This window comes from Ambystoma mexicanum, chromosome 14 (genome assembly GCF_040938575.1).
Source record: "Ambystoma mexicanum isolate Mex_15411 chromosome 14, UKY_AmexF1_1, whole genome shotgun sequence".
NCBI classification, from domain to species: domain Eukaryota; kingdom Metazoa; phylum Chordata; class Amphibia; order Caudata; family Ambystomatidae; genus Ambystoma; species Ambystoma mexicanum.
In genome coordinates this window covers 468066678-468082676 of record NC_090940.1, presented here as the reverse complement: position 1 = coordinate 468082676, position 15999 = coordinate 468066678, and positions in this window count along the sequence as shown.

Below are 15999 nucleotides of genomic sequence, written 5' to 3'. Positions count from 1 at the left end.
ATCTCATGCTATCAGAAGGGTCTCAGGATTGGATTGGGAAGGAGTTGGATATCGCATCTCATGCTATGGGAAGGGTCACAGGTTGGAATTGGAAGGAGTTGGATATCACATCTCATGTTATAGGAAGGGTATCAGGATTGGAATGGGAAGGACTTTATCACATCTCACGCTATAGGGAGGGTCTCAGGTTTGGTATTAGAAGCATTGAGATATCACATCTCATGCTATCGGAAGGGTCTCAGGATTGGATTGTGAAGGAGTTGGATATCACATCTCATGTTATAGGAAGGGTCTCAGGATTGGATGGGAAGAGTTGGATATCACATCTCATGCTATAGGAAGGGTCTCAGGTTTGGTATTAGAAGCATTGAGATGTCACATCTCATGTTATAGGACAGTCTCAGGTTTGGTATTAGAAGCATTGAGATATCATATCGCATGGTATAGGACGGGTCTCAGGATTGGATTGTGAAGGAGTTGGATATCACATCTCATGTTATAGGAAGGGTCTCAGGATTGGAAGGGGAAGGAATTGGATATCACATCTCATGTTATAGGAAGGGTCTCAGGTTTGTTATTAGAAGCATTGAGATATCACATCTCATGTTATAGGACAGTCTAAGGTTTGGTATTTGAAGCATTGAGATATCACATCTCATGGTATAGGACGGGTCTCAGGATTGGAATGGGAAGGAGTTGGATATCACATCTCATGCCATAGGAAGGGTCTCAGGATTGGAATGGGAAGGAGTTTGATATCACATCTCATGCCATAGGAAGGTCTCAGGTATGGTAGAAGCATTAAGATATCACATCTCATGCTATCGGAAGGGTCTCAGGATTGGATCGGGAAGGAGTTGGATATCCCATCTCATGCTATAGGAAGGGTCACAGGTTGGAATTGGAAGGAGTTGGATATCACATCTCATGCTATCGGAAGGGTCTCAGGATTGGATTGGGAAGGTGTTGGATATCACATCTCATGTTATAGGAAGGGTCTCAGGATTGGATGGAAGAGTTGGATATCACATCTCATGCCATAGGAAGGGTCTCAGGATTGGAATGGGAAGGAGTTTGATATCACATCTCATGCCATAGGAAGGTCTCAGGTATGGTAGAAGCATTAAGATATCACATCTCATGCTATCGGAAGGGTCTCAGGAATGGATAGGGAAGGAGTTGGATATCCCATCTCATGCTATAGGAAGGGTCACAGGTTGGAATTGGAAGGAGGTGGATATCACATCTCATGCTATAGGAAGGGTCTCAGGTTTGGTAGAAGCATTGAGATATCACATCTCATGCTATAGGAAGGGTCTCAGGATTGGAATGGGAAGGAGTTTGATATCACATCTCATGCCATGGGAAGTTCTCAGGTTTGCTAGAAGCATTAAGATATCACATATCATGCTATCGGAAGGGTCTCAGGATTGGATTGGGAAGGAGTTGGATATCACATCTCATGTTATAGGAAGGGTCTCAGGATTGGATGGGAAGAGTTGGATATCACATCTCATGTTATAGGAAGGGTATCAGGATTGGAATGGAAAGGACTTTGATATCACATCTCACGCTATAGGGAGGGTCTCCGGTTTGGTATTAGAAGCATTGAGATATCACATCTCATGCTATTGGAAGGGTCTCAGGATTGGATGGGAAGAGTTGGATATCATATCTCATGCTATAGGAAGGGTCTCAGGTTTGGTAGAAGCATTGGGATATCACATCTCATGCTATAAGAAGGGTCTCAGGATTGGAATGGGAATGAGTTGGATATCACATCTCATGCTAAAGGAAGGGTCTCAGGTTTGGAAGGGGAAGGATTTGGATATCACATCTCAAGTTATAGGACGGGTCTGTGGTTTGGTATTAGAAGCATTGAGATATCATATCTCATGCTATCGGAAGGGTCTCAGGATTGGATTGGGAAGGAGTTGGATATCACATCTCATGTTATAGGAAGGGTCTCAGGATTGGAATGGGAAGGATTTGGATATCACGTCTCATGTTATAGGAAGGGTCACAGGTTTGTTATTAGAAGCAATGAGATATCATATCTCATGCTATCGGAATGGTCTCAGGATTGGATTGGGAAGGAGTTGGATATCACATCTCATGTTACAGGAAGGGTCTCAGGATTGGAATGGGAAGGAGTTGTATATCATATCTCATGCTATAGGAAGGGTCACAGGTTGGAATTGGAAGGAGTTGGATATCACATCTCATGCTATCGGAAGGGTCTCAGGATTGGAATGGGAAGGAGTTGGATATCACATCTGATGCTATAGGGTGGGTCTCAGGTTTGATATTAGAAGCATTGAGATATCATATCTCATGCTATCGGAAGGGTCTCAGGATTGGATTGGGAAGGAGTTGGATATCACATCTGATGTTATAGGAAGGGTCTCAGGATTGGATGGGAAGAGTTGGATATCACATCTCATGCTATAGGAAGGGTCTCAGGTTTGGTAGAAGCATTGGGATATCACATCTCATGCTATAGGAAGGGTCTCAGGATTGGAATGGGAAGGAGTTTGATATCACATCTCATGATAAAGGAAGGGTCTCGGGTTTGGAAGGGGAAGGATTTGGATATCACATCTCAAGTTATAGGACGGGACTGTGGTTTGGTATTAGAAGCATTGAGATATCATATCTCATGCTATCGGAAGGGTCTCAGGATTGGATTGGGAAGGATTTGGATATCACATCTCAGTTTATAGGAAGGCTCTCAGGTTTGTTATTAGAAGCATTGAGATATCACATCTCATGTTATAGGACAGTCTCAGGTTTGGTATTAGAAGCATTGAGATATCACATCTCATGTTATAGGACAGTCTCAGGTTTGGTATTAGAAGCATTGAGATATCATATCTCATGGTATAGGACGGGTCTCAGGATTGGAATGGGAAGGAGTTGGATATCACATCTCATGCTAAAGGAAGGGTCTCAGGTTTGGAAGGGGAAGGATTTGGATATCACATCTCAATATATAGGATGGGTCTGTGGTTTGGTATTAGAAGCATTGAGATATACCTCATGCTATCGGAAGGGTCTCAGGATTGGATTATGAAGGAGTTGGATATCACATCTCATGTTATAGGAAGGGTCTCAGGATTGGAATGGGAAGGAATTGGATATCACATCTCATGTTATAGGAAGGGTCTCAGGTTTGTTATTAGAAGCATTGAGATATCACATCTCATGTTATAGGACAGTCTAAGGTTTGGTATTAGAAGCATTGAGATATCACATCTCATGGTATAGGACGGGTCTCAGGATTGGAATGGGAAGGAGTTGGATATCACATCTCATGCCATAGGAAGGGTCTCAGGATTGGAATGGGAAGGAGTTTGATATCACATCTCATGCCATAGGAAGGTCTCAGGTATGGTAGAAGCATTAAGATATCACATCTCATGCTATCGGAAGGGTCTCAGGATTGGATCGGGAAGGAGTTGGATATCCCATCTCATGCTATAGGAAGGGTCACAGGTTGGAATTGGAAGGAGTTGGATATCACATCTCATGCTATCGGAAGGGTCTCAGGATTGGATTGGGAAGGTGTTGGATATCACATCTCATGTTATAGGAAGGGTCTCAGGATTGGATGGAAGAGTTGGATATCACATCTCATGCCATAGGAAGGGTCTCAGGATTGGAATGGGAAGGAGTTTGATATCACATCTCATGCCATAGGAAGGTCTCAGGTATGGTAGAAGCATTAAGATATCACATCTCATGCTATCGGAAGGGTCTCAGGAATGGATCGGGAAGGAGTTGGATATCCCATCTCATGCTATAGGAAGGGTCACAGGTTGGAATTGGAAGGAGGTGGATATCACATCTCATGCTATAGGAAGGGTCTCAGGTTTGGTAGAAGCATTGAGATATCACATCTCATGCTATAGGAAGGGTCTCAGGATTGGAATGGGAAGGAGTTTGATATCACATCTCATGCCATGGGAAGGTCTCAGGTTTGCTAGAAGCATTAAGATATCACATATCATGCTATCGGAAGGGTCTCAGGATTGGATTGGGAAGGAGCTGGATATCACATCTCATGTTATAGGAAGGGTCTCAGGATTGGATGGGAAGAGTTGGATATCACATCTCATGTTATAGGAAGGGTATCAGGATTGGAATGGAAAGGACTTTGATATCACATCTCACGCTATAGGGAGGGTCTCCGGTTTGGTATTAGAAGCATTGAGATATCACATCTCATGCTATTGGAAGGGTCTCAGGATTGGATGGGAAGAGTTGGATATCATATCTCATGCTATAGGAAGGGTCTCAGGTTTGGTAGAAGCATTGGGATATCACATCTCATGCTATAAGAAGGGTCTCAGGATTGGAATGGGAAGGAGTTGGATATCACATCTCATGCTAAAGGAAGGGTCTCAGGTTTGGAAGGGGAAGGTTTTGGATATCACATCTCAAGTTATAGGACGGGTCTGTGGTTTGGTATTAGAAGCATTGAGATATCATATCTCATGCTATCGGAAGGGTCTCAGGATTGGATTGGGAAGGAGTTGGATATCACATCTCATGTTATAGGAAGGCTCTCAGGTTTGTTATTAGAAGCATTGAGATATCATATCTCAGGGTATAGGACGGGTCTCAGGATTGGAATGGGAAGGAGTTGGATATCACATCTCATGCTAAAGGAAGGGTCTCAGGTTTGGAAGGGGAAGGATTTGGATATCACATCTCAATTTATAGGACGGGTCTGTGGTTTGGTATTAGAAGCATTGAGATATCATATCTCATGCTATCGAAAGGGTCTCAGGATTGGATTGGGAAGGAGTTGGATATCACATCTCATGTTATAGGATGGGTCTGTGGTTTGCTATTAGAAGCATTGAGATATCATATCTCATGCTATCGGAAGGGTCTCAGGATTGGATTGGGAAGGAGTTGGATATCACATCTCATGTTATAGGACAGTCTCAGGTTTGGTATTAGAAGCATTGAGATATAACATTTCATAGTAAAGGACGGGTCTCAGGATTGGAATGGGAAGGAGTTGGATATCACATATCATGCTATAGGAAGGGTCTCAGGTTTGGTAGAAGCATTGAGATATCACATCTCATGCTATCGGAAGGGTCTCAGGATTGGATTGGGAAGGAGTTGGATATCACATCTCATGTTATAGGAAGGCTCTCAGGTTTGTTATTAGAAGCATTGAGATATCATATCTCAGGGTATAGGACGGGTCTCAGGATTGGAATGGGAAGGAGTTGGATATCACATCTCATGCTAAAGGAAGGGTCTCAGGTTTGGAAGGGGAAGGATTTGGATATCACATCTCAATTTATAGGACGGGTCTGTGGTTTGGTATTAGAAGCATTGAGATATCATATCTCATGCTATCGAAAGGGTCTCAGGATTGGATTGGGAAGGAGTTGGATATCACATCTCATGTTATAGGATGGGTCTGTGGTTTGCTATTAGAAGCATTGAGATATCATATCTCATGCTATCGGAAGGGTCTCAGGATTGGATTGGGAAGGAGTTGGATATCACATCTCATGTTATAGGACAGTCTCAGGTTTGGTATTAGAAGCATTGAGATATAACATTTCATAGTAAAGGACGGGTCTCAGGATTGGAATGGGAAGGAGTTGGATATCACATATCATGCTATAGGAAGGGTCTCAGGTTTGGTAGAAGCATTGAGATATCACATCTCATGCTATCGGAAGGGTCCAGGATTGGAATTGGAAGGAGTTGGATATCACATCTCATGCTATCGGAATTGTCTCAGGATTGGAATGGGAAGGAGTTGGATATCACATCTGATGCTATAGGGAGGGTCTCAGGTTTGATATTAGAAGCATTGAGATATCATATCTCATGCTATCGGAAGGGTCTCAGGATTGGATTGGGAAGTAGTTGGATATCACATCTCATGTTATAGGACAGTCTCAGGTTTGGTATTAGAAGCATTGAGATATAACATTTCATAGTAAAGGACGGGTCTCAGGATTGGAATGGGAAGGAGTTGGATATCACATATCATGCTATAGGAAGGGTCTCAGGTTTGGTAGAAGCATTGAGATATCACATCTCATGCTATCGGAAGGGTCCAGGATTGGAATTGGAAGGAGTTGGATATCACATCTCATGCTATCGGAATTGTCTCAGGATTGGATTGGGAAGGAGTTGGATATCGCATCTCATGCTATGGGAAGGGTCACAGGTTGGAATTGGAAGGAGTTGGATATCACATCTCATGCTATCGGAATTGTCTCAGGATTGGAATGGGAAGGAGTTGGATATCACATCTGATGCTATAGGGAGGGTCTCAGGTTTGATATTAGAAGCATTGAGATATCATATCTCATGCTATCGGAAGGGTCTCAGGATTGGATTGGGAAGTAGTTGGATATCACATCTCATGTTATAGGAAGGGTCTCAGGATTGGATGGGAAGAGTTGGATATCACATCTCATGCTATAGGAAGGGTCTCAGGTTTGGTAGAAGCATTGGGATATCACATCTCATGCTATAGGAAGGGTCTCAGGATTGGAATGGGAAGGAGTTGGATATCACATCTCATGATAAAGGAAGGGTCTCAGGTTTGAAAGGGGAAGGATTTGGATATCACATCTCAAGTTATAGGACGGGTCTGTGGTTTGGTATTAGAAGCATTGAGATATCATATCTCATGTTATAGGAAGGGTCTCAAGATTGGAATGGGAAGGACTTGGATATCAGATCTTATGTTATAGGAAGGGTCTCAGGTTTGTTATTAGAAGCATTGAGATATCACATCTCATGTTATAGGACAGTCTCAGGTTTGGTATTAGAAGCATTGAGATATAACATCTCATAATATAGGACGGGTCTCAGGATTGGAATGGGAAGGAGTTGGATATCACATCTCATGCTATAGGAAGGGTCTCAGGATTGGAATGGGAAGGAGTTTGATATCACATCTCATGCCATGGGAAGGTCTCAGGTTTGCTAGAAGCATTAAGATATCACATCTCATGCTATTAGAAGGGTCTCAGGATTGGATTGGGAAGGAGTTGGATATCGCATCTCATGCTATGGGAAGGGTCACAGGTTGGAATTGGAAGGAGTTGGATATCACATCTCATGTTATAGGAAGGGTATCAGGATTGGAATGGGAAGGACTTTATCACATCTCACGCTATAGGGAGGGTCTCAGGTTTGGTATTAGAAGCATTGAGATATCACATCTCATGCTATCGGAAGGGTCTCAGGATTGGATTGTGAAGGAGTTGGATATCACATCTCATGTTATAGGAAGGGTCTCAGGATTGGATGGGAAGAGTTGGATATCACATCTCATGCTATAGGAAGGGTCTCAGGTTTGGTATTAGAAGCATTGAGATATTACATCTCATGTTATAGGACAGTCTCAGGTTTGGTATTAGAAGCATTGAGATATCATATCTCATGGTATAGGACGGGTCTCAGGATTGGAATGGGAAGGAGTTGGATATCACATCTCATGCTAAAGGAAGGGTCTCAGGTTTGGAAGGGGAAGGATTTGGATATCACATCTCAATATATAGGATGGGTCTGTGGTTTGGTATTAGAAGCATTGAGATATATCTCATGCTATCAGAAGGGTCTCAGGATTGGATTGGGAAGGAGTTGGATATCACATCTCATGTTATAGGAAGGGTCTCAGGATTGGAAGGGGAAGGAATTGGATATCACATCTCATGTTATAGGAAGGGTCTCAGGTTTGTTATTAGAAGCATTGAGATATCACATCTCATGTTATAGGACAGTCTAAGGTTTGGTATTAGAAGCATTGAGATATCACATCTCATGGTATAGGACGGGTCTCAGGATTGGAATGGGAAGGAGTTGGATATCACATCTCATGCCATAGGAAGGGTCTCAGGATTGGAATGGGAAGGAGTTTGATATCACATCTCATGCCATAGGAAGGTCTCAGGTATGGTAGAAGCATTAAGATATCACATCTCATGCTATCGGAAGGGTCTCAGGATTGGATCGGGAAGGAGTTGGATATCCCATCTCATGCTATAGGAAGGGTCACAGGTTGGAATTGGAAGGAGTTGGATATCACATCTCATGCTATCGGAAGGGTCTCCGGATTGGATTGGGAAGGTGTTGGATATCACATCTCATGTTATAGGAAGGGTCTCAGGATTGGATGGAAGAGTTGGATATCACATCTCATGCCATAGGAAGGGTCTCAGGATTGGAATGGGAAGGAGTTTGATATCACATCTCATGCCATAGGAAGGTCTCAGGTATGGTAGAAGCATTAAGATATCACATCTCATGCTATCGGAAGGGTCTCAGGAATGGATCGGGAAGGAGTTGGATATCCCATCTCATGCTATAGGAAGGGTCACAGGTTGGAATTGGAAGGAGGTGGATATCACATCTCATGCTATAGGAAGGGTCTCAGGTTTGGTAGAAGCATTGAGATATCACATCTCATGCTATAGGAAGGGTCTCAGGATTGGAATGGGAAGGAGTTTGATATCACATCTCATGCCATGGGAAGGTCTCAGGTTTGCTAGAAGCATTAAGATATCACATATCATGCTATCGGAAGGGTCTCAGGATTGGATTGGGAAGGAGTTGGATATCACATCTCATGTTATAGGAAGGGTCTCAGGATTGGATGGGAAGAGTTGGATATCACATCTCATGTTATAGGAAGGGTATCAGGATTGGAATGGAAAGGACTTTGATATCACATCTCACGCTATAGGGAGGGTCTCCGGTTTGGTATTAGAAGCATTGAGATATCACATCTCATGCTATTGGAAGGGTCTCAGGATTGGATGGGAAGAGTTGGATATCATATCTCATGCTATAGGAAGGGTCTCGGGTTTGGTAGAAGCATTGGGATATCACATCTCATGCTATAAGAAGGGTCTCAGGATTGGAATGGGAAGGAGTTGGATATCACATCTCATGCTAAAGGAAGGGTCTCAGGTTTGGAAGGGGAAGGATTTGGATATCACATCTCAAGTTATAGGATGGGTCTGTGGTTTGGTATTAGAAGCATTGGGATATCATATCTCATGCTATCGGAAGGGTCTCAGGATTGGATTGGGAAGGAGTTGGATATCACATCTCATGTTACAGGAAGGGTCTTAGGATTGGAATGGGAAGGAGTTGTATATCATATCTCATGCTATAGGAAGGGTCACAGGTTGGAATTGGAAGGAGTTGGATATCACATCTCATGCTATCGGAAGGGTCTCAGGATTGGAATGGGAAGGAGTTGGATATCACATCTGATGCTATAGGGTGGGTCTCAGGTTTGATATTAGAAGCATTGAGATATCATATCTCATGCTATCGGAATGGTCTCAGGATTGGATTGGGAAGGAGTTGGATATCACATCTCATGTTATAGGAAGGGTCTCAGGATTGGATGGGAAGAGTTGGATATCACATCTCATGCTATAGGAAGGGTCTCAGGATTGGAATGGGAAGGAGTTGGATATCACATCTCATGATAAAGGAAGGGTCTCAGGTTTGGTAGAAGCATTGGGATATCACATCTCATGCTATAGGAAGGGTCACAGGTTGGAATTGGAAGGAGTTGGATATCACATCTCATGCTATCGGAAGGGTCTCAGGATTGGAATGGGAAGGAGTTGGATATCACATCTGATGCTATAGGGAGGGTCTCAGGATTGGATTGGGAAGTAGTTGGATATCACATCTCATGTTATAGGAAGGGTCTCAGGATTGGATGGGAAGAGTTGGATATCACATCTCATGCTATAGGAAGGGTCTCAGGATTGGAATGGGAAGGAGTTTGATATCACATCTCATGCCATGGGAAGGTCTCAGGTTTGCTAGAAGCATTAAGATATCACATCTCATGCTATCAGAAGGGTCTCAGGATTGGATTGGGAAGGAGTTGGATATCGCATCTCAAGTTATAGGACGGGTCTGTGGTTTGGTATTAGAAGCATTGAGATATCATATCTCATGTTATAGGAAGGGTCTCAAGATTGGAATGGGAAGGACTTGGATATCAGATCTCATGTTATAGGAAGGGTCTCAGGTTTGGAATGGGAAGGACTTTATCACATCTCACGCTATAGGGAGGGTCTCAGGTTTGGTATTAGAAGCATTGAGATATCACATCTCATGCTATCTGAAGGGTCTCAGGATTGGATTGTGAAGGAGTTGGATATCACATCTCATGTTATAGGAAGGGTCTCAGGATTGGATGGGAAGAGTTGGATATCACATCTCATGTTATAGGAAGGGTATCAGGATTGGAATGTAAAGGACTTTGATATCACATCTCACGCTATAGGGAGGGTCTTAGGTTTGGTATTAGACGCATTGAGATATCACATCTCATGCTATTGGAAGGGTCTCAGGATTGGATTGGGAAGGAGTTGGATATCACATCTCATGTTATAGGAAGGGTCTCAGGATTGGATGGGAAGAGTTGGATATCACATCTCATGCTATAGGAAGGGTCTCAGGTTTGGTATTAGAAGCATTGAGATATCACATCTCATGTTATAGGACAGTCTCAGGTTTGGTATTAGAAGCATTGAGATATCATATCTCATGGTATAGGACGGGTCTCAGGATTGGAATGGGAAGGAGTTGGATATCACATCTCATGCTAAAGGAAGGGTCTCAGGTTTGGAAGGGGAAGGATTTGGATATCACATCTCAATATATAGGATGGGTCTGTGGTTTGGTATTAGAAGCATTGAGATATATCTCATGCTATCGGAAGGGTCTCAAGATTGGATTGGGAAGGAGTTGGATATCACATCTCATGTTATAGGAAGGGTCTCAGGATTGGAATGGGAAGGAATTGGATATCACATCTCATGTTATAGGAAGGGTCTCAGGTTTGTTATTAGAAGCATTGAGATATCACATCTCATGTTATAGGACAGTCTAAGGTTTGGTATTAGAAGCATTGAGACATCACATCTCATGGTATAGGACGGGTCTCAGGATTGGAATGGGAAGGAGTTGGATATCACATCTCATGTTATAGGAAGGGTATCAGGATTGGAATGGGAAGGACTTTATCACATCTCACGCTATAGGGAGGGTCTCAGGTTTGGTATTAGAAGCATTGAGATATCACATCTCATGCTATCGGAAGGGTCTCAGGATTGGATTGTGAAGGAGTTGGATATCACATCTCATGTTATAGGAAGGGTCTCAGGATTGGATGGGAAGAGTTGGATATCACATCTCATGTTATAGGAAGGGTATCAGGATTGGAATGTAAAGGACTTTGATATCACATCTCACGCTATAGGGAGGGTCTTAGGTTTGGTATTAGACGCATTGAGATATCACATCTCATGCTATTGGAAGGGTCTCAGGATTGGATTGGGAAGGAGTTGGATATCACATCTCATGTTATAGGAAGGGTCTCAGGATTGGATGGGAAGAGTTGGATATCACATCTCATGCTATAGGAAGGGTCTCAGGTTTGGTATTAGAAGCATTGAGATATCACATCTCATGTTATAGGACAGTCTCAGGTTTGGTATTAGAAGCATTGAGATATCATATCTCATGGTATAGGACGGGTCTCAGGATTGGAATGGGAAGGAGTTGGATATCACATCTCATGCTAAAGGAAGGGTCTCAGGTTTGGAAGGGGAAGGATTTGGATATCACATCTCAATATATAGGATGGGTCTGTGGTTTGGTATTAGAAGCATTGAGATATATCTCATGCTATCGGAAGGGTCTCAAGATTGGATTGGGAAGGAGTTGGATATCACATCTCATGTTATAGGAAGGGTCTCAGGATTGGAATGGGAAGGAATTGGATATCACATCTCATGTTATAGGAAGGGTCTCAGGTTTGTTATTAGAAGCATTGAGATATCACATCTCATGTTATAGGACAGTCTAAGGTTTGGTATTAGAAGCATTGAGATATCACATCTCATGGTATAGGACGGGTCTCAGGATTGGAATGGGAAGGAGTTGGATATCACATCTCATGCCATAGGAAGGGTCTCAGGATTGGAATGGGAAGGAGTTTTATATCACATCTCATGCCATAGGAAGGTCTCAGGTATGGTAGAAGCATTAAGATATCACATCTCATGCTATCGGAAGGGTCTCAGGATTGGATCGAGAAGGAGTTGGATATCCCATCTCATGCTATAGGAAGAGTCACAGTTTGGAATTGGAAGGAGTTGGATATCACATCTCATGCTATCGGAAGGGTCTCAGGATTGGATTGGGAAGGTGTTGGATATCACATCTCATGTTATAGGAAGGGTCTCAGGATTGGATGGAAGAGTTGGATATCACATCTCATGCCATAGGAAGGGTCTCAGGATTGGAATGGGAAGGAGTTTGATATCACATCTCATGCCATAGGAAGGTCTCAGGTATGGTAGAAGCATTAAGATATCACATCTCATGCTATCGGAAGGGTCTCAGGAATGGATCGGGAAGGAGTTGGATATCCCATCTCATGCTATAGGAAGGGTCACAGGTTGGAATTGGAAGGAGGTGTATATCACATCTCATGCTATAGGAAGGGTCTCAGGTTTGGTAGAAGCATTGAGATATCACATCTCATGCTATAGGAAGGGTCTCAGGATTGGAATGGGAAGGAGTTTGATATCACATCTCATGCCATGGGAAGGTCTCAGGTTTGCTAGAAGCATTAAGATATCACATATCATGCTATCGGAAGGGTCTCAGGATTGGATTGGGAAGGAGTTGGATATCACATCTCATGTTATAGGAAGGGTCTCAGGATTGGATGGGAAGAGTTGGATATCACATCTCATGTTATAGGAAGGGTATCAGAATTGGAATGGAAAGGACTTTGATATCACATCTCACGCTATAGGGAGGGTCTCCGGTTTGGTATTAGAAGCATTGAGATATCACTTCTCATGCTATTGGAAGGGTCTCAGGATTGGATGGGAAGAGTTGGATAACATATCTCATGCTATAGGAAGGGTCTCAGGTTTGGTAGAAGCATTGGGATATCACATCTCATGCTATAAGAAGGGTCTCAGGATTGGAATGGGAAGGAGTTGGATATCACATCTCATGCTAAAGGAAGGGTCTCAGGTTTGGAAGGGGAAGGATTTGGATATCACATCTCAAGTTATAGGACGGGTCTGTGGTTTGGTGTTAGAAGCATTGAGATATCATATCTCATGCTATCGGAAGGGTCTCAGGATTGGATTGGGAAGGAGTTGGATATCACATCTCATGTTATAGGAAGGGTCTCAAGATTGGAATGGGAAGGACTTGGATATCACATCTCATGTTATAGGAAGGGTCTCAGGTTTGTTATTAGAAGCATTGAGATATCACATCTCATGTTATAGGACAGTCTCAGGATTGGTATTAGAAGCATTGAGATATAACATCTCATAGTAGGACGGGTCTCAGGATTGGAATGGGAAGGAGTTGGATATCACATCTCATGCTATAGGGAGGGTCTCAGGTTTGATATTAGAAGCATTGAGATATCACATCTCATGCTATCGGAAGGGTCTCAGGATTGGATTGGGAAGGAGTTGGATATCACATCTCATGTTATAGGAAGGATCTCAGGTTTGGTATTAATAGCATTGAGATATCAAATCTCATGCTATAGGAAGGGTCTCAGGTTTGGTATAAGCATTGGGATCATTGGGATATCACATCTCATGCTATAGGAAGGGTCTCAGGATTGGAATGGGAAGGAGTTGGATATAACATCTCATGCTAAAGGAAGGGTCACAGGTTTGGAAGCGGAAGGATTTGGATATCACATCTCAAGTTATAGGACGGGTCTGTGGTTTGGTATTAGAAGCATTGAGATATCATATCTCATGCTATCGGAAGGGTCTCAGGATTGGATTTGGAAGGAGTTGGATATCCCATCTCATTCTATAGGAAGGGTCTCAGGATTGGAATGGGAAGGAGTTGGATATCGCATCTCATGCTATAGGAAGGGTCTCAGGAATGGAATGGGAAGGAGTTTTATATGACATCTCATGCCATAGGAAGGATCTCAGGTTTGGTATTAGAAGCATTGAGACATCACATCTCATGTTATAGGAATGGTCTCAGGATTGGAATGGGAAGGAGTTGGATATCACATCTCATGCTATAGGAAGGGTCTCAGGTTTGGTATAAGCATTGAGATATCACATCTCATGCTATAGGAAGGGTCTCAGGATTGGAATGGGAAGGAGTTGTATATGACATCTCATGCCATAGGAAGGGTCTCAGGTTTGGTATAAGCATTGAGATATCACATCTCTGCTATCGGAAGGGTCTCAGGATTGGAATGGGAAGGAGTTGGAAATCGCATCTCATGCTATAGGAAGGGTCTCAGGAATGGAATGGGAAGGAGTTTTATATGACATCTCATGCCATAGGAAGGATCTCAGGTTTGGAATCAGAAGCATTGAGACATCACATCTCATGTTATAGGAATGGTCTCAGGATTGGAATTGGAAGGAGTTGGATATCACATCGCATGTTATAGGAAGGGTCTCAGGTTTGGTATAAGCATTGAGATATCACATATCATGCTATAGGAAGGGTCTCAGGATTGGAATGGGAAGGAGTTGTATATGACACCTCATGCCATAGGAATGGTCTCAGGTTTGGTATTAGAAGCATTGAGATATCACATTTCATGCTATCGGAAGGATCTCCGGTTTGGTATTAGAGTCATTGAGATATCGCATATCATGCAAAAGGGAGGGTCTCAGGTTTGGAAGGGGAAGGATTTGGATATCACATCTCTTGTTATAGGAAGGATCACAGGTTTAGTATTAGAAGCATTGAGATATCACATCTCATGCTATCGGAAGGGTCTCAGGATTGGAATGGGACGGTGTTGGATATCACATCTCATGCTATAGGAAGGGTCTCAGGTTTGGAACTGGAAGGAGTTGGATATCACATCTCATGTTATAGGAAGAGTCTCAGGATTGGAATGGGAAGGAGTTGTATATGACATCTCAGGCCATAGGAAGGGTCTCAGGTTTGGTATAAGCATTGAGATATCACATCTCTGCTATCGGAAGGGTCTCAGGATTGGAATGGGAAGGAGTTGGATATCCCATCTCATGTTATAGGAAGGGTCTCAGGTTTGGTATTAGAAGCATTGAGATATCTCATCTCATGCTATAGAAAGGGTCTCAGGATTGGAATGGGAAGGAGTTGGATATCACATCTCATGATAAAGGAAGGGTCTAAGGTTTGGAAGGGGAAGGATTTAGATATCACATCTCATGTTATAGGACGGGTCTCAGGTTTGGTATTAGAAGCATTGAGATATCAAGTCTCATGGTATAGGAAGGGTCTCAGAATTGGAATGGGAAGGATATCACATCTCAAGCTATAGGAAGGGTCTCAGGATTGGAATGGGAAGGAGTTTGATATCACATTCTCATGCCATAGTATGGGTCTCAGGTTTGGTAGAAGTATTGGGATATCACATCTCATGCTATCGGAAGGGTATCAGGATTGGATTTGGAAGGAGTTGGATATCCCATCTCATTCTATAGGAAGGGTCTCGGGTTGGAATGGGAAGGATTTGGATATCACATCTCATGTTATAGGAAGGATCTCAGTTTTGGTATTAGAAGCATTGAGATATCACATCTCATGCTATAGGAAGGGTCTCAGGAATGGAATGGGAAGGAGTTTTCTATGACATCTCATGCCATAGGAAGGATCTCAGGTTTGGTATAAGCATTGAGATATCACATCTCTGCTATCGGAAGGGTCTCAGGATTGGAATGGGAAGGAGTTGGATATCCCATCTAACGTTATAGGAAGGGTCTCAGGTTTGGTATTAGAAGCAATGAGATATCACATCTCATGCTATAGAAAGGGTCTCAGGATTGGAATGGGAAGGAGTTGGATATCACATCTCATGATAAAGGAAGGGTCTAAGGTTTGGAAGGGGAAGGATTTAGATATCACATCTCATGTTATAGGACGGGTCTCATGTTTGGTATTAGAAGCATTGAGATATCA